The 12,757-nt window shown below is 37.2% G+C and overlaps 1 long non-coding RNA gene across 1 annotated transcript in view; it reads right to left on the reverse strand.

Annotated features, from left to right (window-relative positions):
- Nucleotides 1-2,898: 2,898 nt before the first annotated feature.
- LOC129011710 (uncharacterized) overlaps nt 2,899-12,757 on the reverse strand; it is a 55,102-nt gene continuing 45,243 nt past the window's right edge. The window contains exons 3-5 of the long non-coding RNA XR_008493408.1: nt 7,721-7,862; nt 5,078-5,145; nt 2,899-3,059 (exon numbers count right to left, since the gene is read on the reverse strand). This is a non-coding gene — a long non-coding RNA (uncharacterized LOC129011710). The remainder of the gene's footprint in view (nt 3,060-5,077; nt 5,146-7,720; nt 7,863-12,757) is intronic.

Consider the following 12,757-nt stretch of genomic DNA (forward strand, 5'->3'; position numbering starts at 1 on the left):
TTGGTGTGCAGTTTAAAGTCAAGAGCAGCAATATTTAGCACATGCTTGGGCAACCTTGTTTGAAATCCATGCCGCCCCTCTCTGGTGTTCTGATGTGCCTTTAGGGGATGCTTGCCTGTTTGTAGTTTGTTTTCTTTTGTTTAAGGTTTCAGCTACTGCATTGACTAATGATTATATAGCAGTAAACTCTCATCCCTGCTAAATTCAGTAGTGATGCCTCAAAAGCATTTTTCCCTTGTGTGACATAAAACAATAAAAGAACTAGACAAACCCCTTTTGAGGAAGAATAATCCTTTGTTTAAAGAAAAGAAAGAAAAGGCATTTCCTTGACGCCAGAGGGTGGAGAATTCAAATCATCGGCTTAGCTAATTGACAAAAAATAAAACAAGTGTTAATCTGACAATTTTTTGTACTCAGTTACTATTTGTGGATAATTGTTAATATAATATTTTATCTATCCATACCTCTTTAATGATACCAACTACACAATATATATTTAATACATAATTACTTGATTGACATCTGCACTTGGATATAATGTCTAAATAATACATCTGTTTCTTCAGAATGCTGTTACCAGCATAATTTATCAGCAGAATTTTGGTCAGGCAGTTAGTTATATTTTACATTGATGATAAATAAGTATATCAATTTCCCCTGCATTTGTTCTTTAATACAAATTAAAATAGTTTATTTTGAAATATAACATACATTACAAATTTGACAAAAAAAGCAACCAATAGATGTACATAATGCATATGCTTAGCCTTTATCCAATGCCAAGTCCAAAGAATTTGAACATGCCATTTAATTGTTCTCCCTGCAATTTTTTTAATAAGACTTGTGGCCATGATTCCAAGTGATAAATTCTTCTTGATTTGCCTCCAGTTGTCACTGGCCAAACCTTAGGGAATGAAAGATTAGTTACGGTTGCAGAAGACTTATTATTTTAAACTGGAGAATTTTTAATGTTCTTAACCCAATTAAACAAAGTGAAGAATCTATCAATATTGTTGTCAGTTTATTAGAGGAAAAAAATCACCCAAATTTTAATTTAGCTGTAAACAATGTTCTATTTCTGCCTTTAAATTAGAATAAGATTGTATTAAATTTGAGTTGACTCTGGTGCCTAAATGTCGCATCCCTAACAGGAAAATTGCCTTGTGATTTAAACAAAGATTTCAATCGATGAGCAGGGTTTCAGGGCTCATCCAATTTTTAATAGCATTTGTCTTTTATCATTCAAGTCCTTGAATAATGTAAGCAAGCTGTACAACACTTTGCATATGCTTGGTCCTGTAATGAGACTAATATGTGTGTTCATAACTTAATTTTTTTAACCCCCAATTTTAAAACTCCAAGGGGAAAAAAGAGTTTTCTTAAGTTTAAGTAATGAATCTAAGAGACCACTTTCAGGCCACAAAATAGTCCAAGTTGGCCCCAAACACAGGTGCTCCCAGTTTGAACATTGTGCCTGGCTTTTCTACAGAGAAACTAAATGAAAGAGCAACTTCAAACACAGGTGCAAAATCCCGCATCTGTGAGGGACAGCCCGAAACCATGGCTTTCCCCTGACCATTTTCGGCTTGTAAACCTCATCCTCCATAGAGCACCTGTGTCAGAACCAATCAGGGCTGTGTATAAATGTTATCAACACCTACACATCATTACTTATTCATCAACATCAGCACCAAATATTGATGCAAACATGGAAGGGTGTTTTTTTGTTTTTGTTTTTTCCTATGGAGCTGCTCTTGTCTGGAGCTTCAGTCTTTTTGCCTGATGGCTGACGAGAAGAAGTAAAATACACAGATAAGAACATTCAGAATATTTCAGGCTCTAAGTCTGACGATCGTTTGTGTTTGTGTCACTTTTTAATCTTTGCACCTAGTTCCTTCGGTGGGAAAAAATGGAGAGTACACAAAAGGTTCAGACACATTGATTGCTGAAAGGCCTAATTGCAGTAATTCCATACTTTGTGGCATACTTTCGTGCAGCCACCTCCTCCATGGTCATCTGTTGCCTTCTCGCTGTTTGATTAGCACTCAAAGAACCTACATTTGAAGCTGTATAAGATTTTGTTTTTCAATAGTAGTAACAAGCAGCAGAAGCAGCAGGATCTGGCTTTCTGGCAAACTCCACAGGCATTTGGGTTGGTGGCTTTGTATTTGCCTCTGGGCCTTTCCTGCACAGGGCTGAGGAGGGGCTACCAGGCTGTTAGAAGCTTTGGAAACCATTTCTTCTTTGACAATTCAAATTTATGTGGTTTTTAATTGTCTGTAAACAAAGCCTTTTACATCTAGCACTAAATCTCCATCCGAGGTCAGCTGGCATCCAAAGGGATGGTTGCTGATTTAGTTTGTCTGCTTTTCTTTCCTAAAAAAAAAAAAAAAAAACCCTCTCAATCAGCTTATTGTTCTCCAATAGAGATACACAAAACACACAAATCACTTGGCCCCTCCCCCCCCACTTTGAATGAATAGATAAAAATCCATCTGTTTTTTTATCTGCATGTTTCAAGGGCCAAATCTGTGTCCTTTGTAAAAAATGGCCTCAGCAATACAATGTCCTAGCAAGCAGCTAGGAAAATTGACCAATACTTGGGTCAGCGATGGTTGTAGTTGGGAAACTTTCAGTATAGTTTTGGTTCTAAATGGTCATTAGATCTAGATTATTTAGGCTGTGAATAATTAAGAGACAAAAATGTGTACAATACATATGTATTGGTTATTCTGGTTCACAGTTAAACTATTAATTACATGAGTTTTTAAAATAAAAATATTTAAAAATTGGGAAAAAGAGTAGAGTCGTGCAAATGTTTGGTTTCCTATAGATTGTCACACAACTGACTACAGTCTTTCAAAAACATAATTTAAGACACATACAGATAAACATCTGGCTGTCGGTCCCTGGCTCCTGTGAGCTCCAGAAAACCTTGGACACACTTCCTGTTTGTGCATGTTGAGCTCTGGCTGGGGTGCTCCTCTCCTGCCTGCCTCCTACGTGCAGAGTCAGTGCTGTAGTTCTCCCATTTCTCTAAGAGCCTGCTCTCTCTGTCTCTGGCATAAGTGAGAGAAAAAAAAAAATGGACCATTACAAATGAGGAGAGACATAGAGCTCTTAGGAAAAGGGAATATAGAACCCACAGAGTTTAAATAAAAGCTGTCACTGCTGAGTGAACTGAAGGCTCCAACTCTGGCACGGGATCGCTTTTTAAAGCAGCCCTGGCTCAGTGAGGGAGAAATAAAGAAGAGCTTTCGAATACTTATTTGTTTCCTACAAGCACTCTATTTCTGCTTTGAAAAAGAACCAGAAAGCCAAAAAGAAATACTTTGGGTTTCTTTTTCTAAATATCTGTCTATATGAGTTATCGCATATGGAAGATTGATTTTATTTTTTCCAAGTCTATTTCCAATTTACAGTGATGCTAGGTAAAACAGAACCTGCCTATGTTTTTAGAAGACAGTGGATTGGTTCCCTACTTTGCCAGTTATAAAGCCTTGGACAAATTATTTAATGTTTAGGTCCCTTTTTCTCATTTGCAAAAGGGAATAATCATGTCTACCATGAGGGGATGAAATATAAACTAAGATAATTTGAAAAACCTTTTTTTTTACATTCCCGAACACATAGTTACACCAAAAATATTGTTGGCCAAGGAACAATTCAAAAACAAAACAGTAGGAAGGAAAGAAAAGGAAAAAGAAATTAAAACGCTCAAGCAAATAAGAAGAATATTCTGAGAGGGAGCCTCAAAAATATAAAATTATAGGAATTAAGTTAAGATTAGAAAAAGTCAGGGACTAAAATAAAAACTGCATGTCATTCCATTGCAGGTTTAGATAAAGTGAATGAAATTTGGTGTTTTAAAAATAGTTTCTGGCCAGAGGCAGTGGCTCACACCTGTAACTCCAGCATTTTGAGAGGCCAAGGAGAAAAGATTGCTTGAGGCCAGGAGTTTGAGAACAGCCTGGGCAACAAAGGGAGACCCCTGTCTCTACAAAAATTAAGAAAGTAAAAAAAAAAAATTAGCCAGACATGGTGGTGCATGGCATGAACCTGTAGTCCCAGCTACTCGGGAGGCTAAGGCAGGAGGATCACATGAGCCTAGGAATTAGAGGCTGCTGTGAGCTATGATTGTGCTATTGCACTCCAGCCTGGGTGACAGAGTGAGACACCCCATCTCTAAATGAATAAATGAAGCTCATTATGGAGAACAGATGCTTGAAACGAAATAGAGAAATTGCCCTCCTGATGAAGGGATGAAGAAGTTTGAAGCATGAAAATTGTAGTAAACAGAAGCTAAAAGGTTGAGCAGCTCTGGTCACCCTGAAGACAGGGGGCTGCAGTTCCTACCAGTGTGGCTGTTGCAGTGTCTTTGGGGAGGGCCTATGTCTCCTCCACAGATTCTTGCCATCTGTCAGTCATCCTTGCTGGTTCTTGAAGAGCTCCATTTTGTGAGTTTAGATCCAAATCAAGCAAGTCAGGGGCTCTGCTAACTTTCAGTTCATGGACTTTAGTTGAACTGATCTGCAGCAAATTCATTCTAGCTAAAATTTCAAGTTCATTCAGAATGAAAATACTGGGAAACAGATTCCTACCTCTTTATTGTAGGATCTCAGTACAAGTTTGTTTATTCAATTATTGGGTGTCGACTGAGTGACAGACACTGTGCTAGATTCTGGGAATGAAACAACCAACTACAGAAGAATGTTCCCTGTCTTCTAAAGGGTACAGTTATTTTAGGTAGTCTCACCCAACCCTCCCAGCATCCCTACACAGTTGTTTTTGGGGCCCTTCTCTACTGATCAATATGCTCCCAGCTGCCTTTGCACAAGGCTGCAGCATACTAAAGTCACCCAGGGATTCTCTTAGAACGCTTGCTAAGTTTAAATATATACACTATGTTGAGATCCTCTGAGCAACTATTAATAGCTGTATCAGGTCCAATGGGGTTAATCTGAGATCTAACATCAAATGGGGGAATAACATATCAAAACTAAGGTTCAAACAATAGATAATAAAGATGAAATAAGTTAGTGGATGGATTGAATGGCAAGTGGAACATGAAACATACATTTTGGATTCTTGATCACTCTCTTCTCTGATTATGACTCTTCCTTTCTGGCTTCACCTCATTCTAGTCTGTTAGGGATAATAAATAGCTAATATTTAATGGTGGTTTTTTATGTGCCAGATACTGTGCTAAATTTATCTCATTTAATTCTCACCTCAAAGAGATGGTTATTATCACCATTTTTTTCTGATAAGAAAACTGAGGCACAGAGAAGTTAAGCAAATCCTCTAAGAGCATATAATGGTAGAAAAATTGTGGGGCTACAATTCATATGCATGAGTTTCTTCCAGAGCTGACATTCTCAACTCTGTATTTTGTCTCCTTCAACCATCCTGCCTCTCTTTCTTTGACCAGATTTAATAGGCAAATTGATTTTTATCTTTTGTGTTCTCTATTTGGGATTCTTTCTGTCTTTTGGCTTTTTCTTCAGAAAATTCCAAGCAAACAAAAGTAAAAGAATGGTATAACAAACTCTGTATATGCATCAGTCTTAAATTCTCTTTACTTTCACCTGATCAATCATAGTTATCTTGTAGACAAACCTTAAATTTCTATCTCCCTGCTGATCTGATTATTTGATTGTGGCATTCTTGATATTTTTAATGTACTCCAACAACCACAGTGGTTCAGAAGGACTGATCTAAGGATTTTTCTAAGATGCTTTACCTCTAAGCCCTAAATTATCAATCATATAATTATAGGACTTTCCATCTGCTTAAATCTGTAGTGCAATATACAGACAGATCAGCATGTTAATTGCAAAAGGCAGACTCTTAATGAATGCTTTTTACTGAATTAATGAAACAGGGTGAAGTACTTAAAAAATTGTGACATAGAATAAAGAAGACATAGGCATGCTCTTAATTTTTGTAGTGAGGATAAAAGAGTTTGCACTTTTTCTTTCATGCACTAGGGGATTTTCTAAAGAATTTTTCTCATCTTAGGGAAAGATAAGGTTGTCCATAACCTGTTCCTATAGAATAAGACTCCCAAGAAGAGGATTTTTCATGGCAGCATTTGTTAAAGTGTTGATAAGGAAGGGTTGGGAAGGGTTCTACTAGACTTAGATTTAGGAGGGATAAAATACTGATGGGAAATAGCATGAGTAAAATTATACAGCAGGCATGAACTTGCAAAAGCATTTCCTTTGAAGTAGCCATTTCTTTCATGTTGTGTTGGTTGCTGTCTGAAGTTTGATCCTTCCTTCCTTCCTTCCTTCCTTCCTTCCTTCCTTCCTTCCTTCCTTCCTTCCTTCCTTCCTTCCTTCCTCTGAAGAGAATTTTCAGTTCTCTTCAGACTCTATACACTAACCTTGGAAATCCCACTCACTCTGATGGATTAAATTAACCAATGTATGAGACGATTCTTAAATGTCTAATTCCAGCCCTACCTTTTTCTTATCTCCAGACACATTAATTCAGCTGCCTTTTGGAAATTGCCACTTAGATGTCCTCACAGTTTCCTCAAACCTAGGATGTCTGAAATAGAATTCATCACCTTCCCATTAACCACTCCTCCTTCCATTTTTCCTACCATACAAGATGACATGCCCCAATTGCCTAAGCCAAAAACCTGGACTCCTCATTGTCTCTTTCTCTCCATTTGCCATTAATCACCATGTCCTGTTGAATCAGCTTTCTAAATATATCTCCAATCTGTCACCTCTCTTCATCCTCTCTACTGCATACCAGGCCTCCGTCATCACTGGACTAGAGTACTGTTAGATTTTCTAATGACATCTTTCTCTAGTCTTGCTTCCCTCCACTTCTTCCTCCTTCCCACCAAAGTGTTACTCTAAAATGCAAATCTGCCTGTATATGGCCAGCTTAAAACTCTTCAAAGAGTCCACATTAACAAACTCTGAACTTTTCAGCTTAGCAAACCACTCTAAGACCTTCTTCCTGTATGTTTCCTTGCGTCCTGGATTTCAGACATATTAATCTATTTGTAGCTCCCAACACACATAGATGGTTCCTCAGCTTTGTGCTTTTGCTCTTAATCTTCCTTCTAAAATGAAGCCTTTAGCTTTTCTCCTTCTTCATACCCCTATCAGTGACAGCCTACTTACCCTTCAAGATGTTCCAGGCTCAGCTTGAGGGGTCCTTCCTCTGTAAAGCCTTTCCTGAACCACTCTAGTAATTTCTACCTTGAAATGTGGTCATTTCAACGGTAGAATTGAACGTGTGCTCTACTGTGTTCATTAGAACCTAAAACACATCTAACTTTTGCTGACATTTTAATATATCCATACCTATTTATGAAGAGTGTTTTGTTTCTTCTACACCTAGCACCATTTCTGGCATAGAGTATACTAAAAATATTTTGGTTGTTTGCTTGATTGACAGATTGAATAAATGTGTACTCCCGAATAATTTTCTGTTATTATCATGAATGTGTTCTCATATTTTGTTTCCTTTTCATTATTAGAAGTCTTTCCTATGTCTTTACTGCTAAATGCTGTTATGGAATTAACAATTTATATAGAATAATTATCTTGTTTTAGGTTGCTTCCTATTCTTTCTAATCACCACTCCCCCACCCAAGATTTATTTACTTCAATTTGTTTACATAGATAACACCTTAAAAAGTTAGAATTTAAATCTTTAAAACAATTTCTACAATACCTTTTAAAGTTATACTTACAGTTTTTGTTATTATCATCTTTAAAATATCTTCTTTCATCTTATTTAGACACCATTACCTCTTGCTAATTACAATAAATTTCTGGAGAGAGTCAACCTCTTATCACTTCTAATTTGGTAATTTCACTTGGTTCCTTTGGGCACTGTTATTAGAAACTGATATGAGATGAGATTTGGTAGATTTGATTGCTTACTTCAAGATGGAATCTTCTTTACTCCTTACGTTGGAAATTTATTCAGAATGTATTGAGAGCTGAAGGTTTTCTGGGCTCTTAGTAGGCAGGAGTATGAGATGAGTAAGCAGAGCTGCTTACCTGAAGGAGTTTATAATACTGAAGGAAGAGAAGACAGTTATACAGAGAGCTGTAACACTGAGATGGGATAAATGCTAGGAGAAAAAGATGAAGTGCTGTGGGAGGAGAGAACAGAGACTTATTTCCAGTAAGGAGATCGAAGGAAAGCTTCATGGAAGAAGGGAGCTTGGAAAATTGCCTAGGATTTCAACAGGTGATGATTGGGAGAGGACATTACACACTGGAAAATAAGGGTGTTTGGTTGAGGTGGAGAAAATACATAAGGTATGGAGAACAGGGGTACAGAGCGCCCAGAGGGTGGGGTGGCAGTCGTACGGCATCGTGAAAACTGGAATGATGGCCATATTAAGGAAGCCCTTGAATGCCTCACCATCAACCGGAGGCCCACTGTGGGCTTTTGAATAGGGCAGTGAACCTTCTTTCCTTTTGCTATTATCTACCTACAGCAGCTTATTGTGTTCCCCTTATCTTTCATGCTCTGCATTTGCAAAGAAATTGCCAGGCTATCACTTCTGTTTAAAGACCTTCTTCTCTAACCACACTAAGTTATGCTATTTTTTTCCTTACTCAATCTTTTGACACAATGTTTTGCTATTCAAACTTCAGCCACACTTTTTTGTTGTTGTTGCTTTTGGGACACTGTTACTGGGAACTAGCTGATTTGGAGTAAAGATTGTTCTGCAAGTATATTCACTGTAAGAAAGGATTCTTACCAAAACTTTCTAGGTTGCTACATGTCATTTAATTTAAATATTATAATCTCTACTTAATATCTATTGTGTCATATGAATGATGCACACCAAGAAATGTTCTCTTGGGAATGTCATCTTCTTTTATCTTACTCTTTTTAAATTCAAAGATTTAGATTTCATTCACTTTTGTGGGGGGTGCAGTACAAGTCCTGTCAGACGTATATATCACAACTCTTTCCTCCCGGTTTATGTCTTGCTGTTTCACTTATCTTGAAGGAGGTATTTTCTAAATTGCTTTATTCAGATATGATCTATATACCGTAACTTCATCCATTTCAATTGTCCAATTTAGTAGACTTTAGTATACTTTCAGAGTTGTATAACTATCATAATATAATTTTGGAATATTTATATTTCTCTAAAAAAAGACATCTTGTACCTAATTACAGTTATTTCCCATTTTTTCCTCCCAGTCCTAGGCAACCACTAATCTACTTAGTTTCTCTTATTATTTGTTTTTTTTGGACACTTTATATAAGGAATTATACAATATGTGTTCTTCTATGTGTGTGCTTCAGTTAGTATAATGTTTTTGAGGGTTATCCAGCTTGTAATATCTGTCAGTACTTTCCTTTTTTATTGCTGATAAAATTTCATTATATGTATATAACACAATTTTGTTTATTTGTCAGTTGATGGGCATTTGGGTCATTTCCATTTTTTGGCTATCGTGAATAATACTGCTATGAATACTTGTGTACAAGGTTTTGTGTGGACATATTTTCATTTATTTTGAGTAGATTCCTAAGAGTGAAATTGTTAGGTGGTGTGATAAATTCATATTTGACTCTTTAAGAAAGAGCCAAAATGTTCTCTAAAGTAGCTGCACCATCTTAGATTCCTGAGATAAGTATTTGAGGGCTCTAGTTTCTCTGCATTCTTGTCAATACTTGTTATTGTCTGTCCTTTTGATTATAGCCATTTTAATTAGTGTGATGCACTAATTAATCTTATTAATGCACTAATAAAATCTTATTGTGATTTTGATTTGCTTTTCCCTAATGATTAATGGTGTGGAGAATTTTTTCATATGCTTTTGGTCATTTGTATATTCTCTGAATAAATGCTAATTCAGATGCTTTGACCATTTTTAATTGACTTATGTGTCCTTTTGAGATGGAAGAGTTTTATATATGTTCTAGATACGAATCCCTTATCAGATATGTGCAAATATTCTCCCACTTTCTGTGGGTTATTTTTTCACTCTCTTGATAGTGTCTTTTGAAATACAAATTTTAAAAATTTTGACAAAAGTTAACCTGTTCATTTTTTTCTTTTATTGCTGTGCTTTCAGAGTTCACACACTTTTTCTGAGGTGTGGGTCAGATTAACTTACGAAAACTCTATTTCCTATGTTTAGGACTATATAACAAATGGAGGCCTCTATCACCTTAATTGCAAGGTGATTGGGTCTGCTTACCCTGAAGCATCAGTTGATCTACTGTGGATATCCTGAAATCTCAGCAGTGAATTAGAAATTACTTTCAGCTTTGGGGATTCACTGCCTTCACAAACTTCTACTTCTTCCTCTTGCTATCCTGCTCTTATCCTTGAAGTAGTAAGCACTCTGTCCTGAGAGATTCAGAACATATCATCTGCTTGCCTCCTGAGGGATCTAGGCTAGATAATCATTTGTTAAAACCTGTCCTGTGCTTTGTAGGATGTTTGGCAACATCTCTGGTCTCTACCACTGCATGTATTAGTGTTCTCCTGGCTGTAACAACCTAAAATGTATCAGTCAGTGCAAATGTTCAGGGAAGTGGGGGTGGAGGTGGAGAGAAAGCAGGGAGGGAGGAAATCACCCCCTACTGAGAACTACCGCTTTTATCATGCACAGTATGTTCAAAGATAATCCATGAGCCTGGTGTTACTGGAAACAGACTGTTCCAAACCTGCTCTCCTTGACTTTGTCCAGGTCTCCAGAACTCAAAGCAGCAGAATTAAGTTATAAAAGAGTTTGGACTGGGAGCCAGAAGACCTGGGTTCTACTCTTGAATCTGTATCTTGCTTGCTTTGACCAAATTACTTAATCTTACTGTAATTTAACTTTCTCATTGAGAAAATGAAGTTTTGGATGTCAACTATTTCTCCTTTAAAGCAATGGTTCTCAGTAGGGGGTGATTTCCTCCCTCCCCACTTTCTCTCCCCCTCCACCCCCACTTCCCTGAACATTTGCACTATCTGATACATTTTAGGTTGTTGTAGCAAAGAGAACACCAATACATGTAGTGGTAGAGACCAGCGATGTTACTAAATATCCTACAAAGCACAGGACAGGTTTTAACAACAAATGATTATCTGGCCCCAGTTGTTAAAAGTGTTGAGCTTGAGAAATCCTATTTTAGAGTGTAATTTTTATTACCGTTTTCTTAGAAAATTTTCCTATCTTGTTTTATCCAAGTACTTCCTTTCTTTCAAAGTTCAGCTGTACAGTGGGGCCTTCTTTGTCCTTCTTAATTCATAATAGTTATTTTTTAAATTTTCTGAATTCCCATAGCACTTATTATTATCCTATTAATAAGTATAGTGTAATATATATTACACTATGTAATGCAGTATAGTAAAAAAAACTATACATAATGTTTTAAACCATAAAAAGTATATATTTATAGGCTAATCAATTCAATATCATAATTTATAAGATTTTCACTTGTGTCATCAAACTAATTGTGGGCATTATGAACTTTCTTTATCTCAGCTGGTCTCTTGAGGTACCTGCATCCCTGCTATTCATAGCTAACAATAAGGTAGAGGCTAAAGATTTTGCCAACTTACATGTAAGGATTATTTGAGGATCTTTCCCTGGCCCAGTCCACTCCATGCTTTTCACTAGAGGGTCAATCCCTCAAGAAAAGTCTGATGGTTTCACTCAGGAGAATAGAAAACCTGCTCAGGCTCTCCTAGAAACAAGTCAGCCAAACAAATGAGGGCAAGGCCTGGGTAAAGATTTTGTGCAGGACCACTGCATGTATGTGCAGGGAATCTGTTTTCTAAAATAAATTTTCCTTACACTTTCCCTCTGTATAGCAATCTGTTTAAGCATCTCTGTTTCTCCACTATATCATGTGGGTTATGAATTATTATTTTTACCAGAATATGAGCCAGCTTAAGAAACACAATCTGAAGGCCATCATTGGAGTCATTTGTGAAAACATTAAACAACACCAGGTGCAGGGCTGACCCCTTGAGGTCCACTACTCAATATGCCTCCAAGGCTGAAATTTAACCATTGATGACTTCTCAGTAGGGCCCTCTGACCAATATTACATCAATCAATAGTGTTCTTCCAACCCCACATCCCCAGAATCCCACTTCCTCTCTTTGGATCTGACTCCACTTATTAGTTATTTTACTCAGATAGGATAGCTAAAATGTTAAGGTATCTGCAAATGATTTATAAGAATATGAGTACATACTTATGTATGACTTTGTGTCAATGACTTACAAAGAGTACAGATTCAATTGGATGAAAGGCATCAGTTAGCTAGTGATATGGTTTAGATGTTTTTCCCCACCCAAATCCCCATTGTTGGAGGTGGGGCCTGGTGGGGGTGTTTGGGTCATGGGGATGGAACCCTCATGAATGGCTTTGTGCCATCCTCGTGGTAATGAGGCAGTTCTCGCTGTATGAGCTCAGGCAAGATATTGTTGTTTAAAGAGCCTGGCACCTCTTCCCTCTCTCATGTTGCTCCCTCTCACCATGTGATGCACCTGCTCCTCCTTTGCTTTCCACCTGATTGTAAGGTTCCTGAGGCCTTACCAGAAGCCAAGCAAATGTTGGTGCCATGCTTATACAGCCTGCAGAACTGTGAGCCAAAATAAAACTCTTCTTTATAAATTACCCAGTTTCAGGTATTCCTTTATAGCAAAGCAAATGGACTAACACAACTATCAAACATTTAAAAAAATGACTTTTCAGTTGTTATTTTACCTTAACAGGTTACTGAAACAATCTCTCTCCCCCACTGTTTG

Source organism: Pongo pygmaeus, chromosome 14 (genome assembly GCF_028885625.2).
Source record: "Pongo pygmaeus isolate AG05252 chromosome 14, NHGRI_mPonPyg2-v2.0_pri, whole genome shotgun sequence".
In the NCBI taxonomy this organism is placed as follows: domain Eukaryota; kingdom Metazoa; phylum Chordata; class Mammalia; order Primates; family Hominidae; genus Pongo; species Pongo pygmaeus.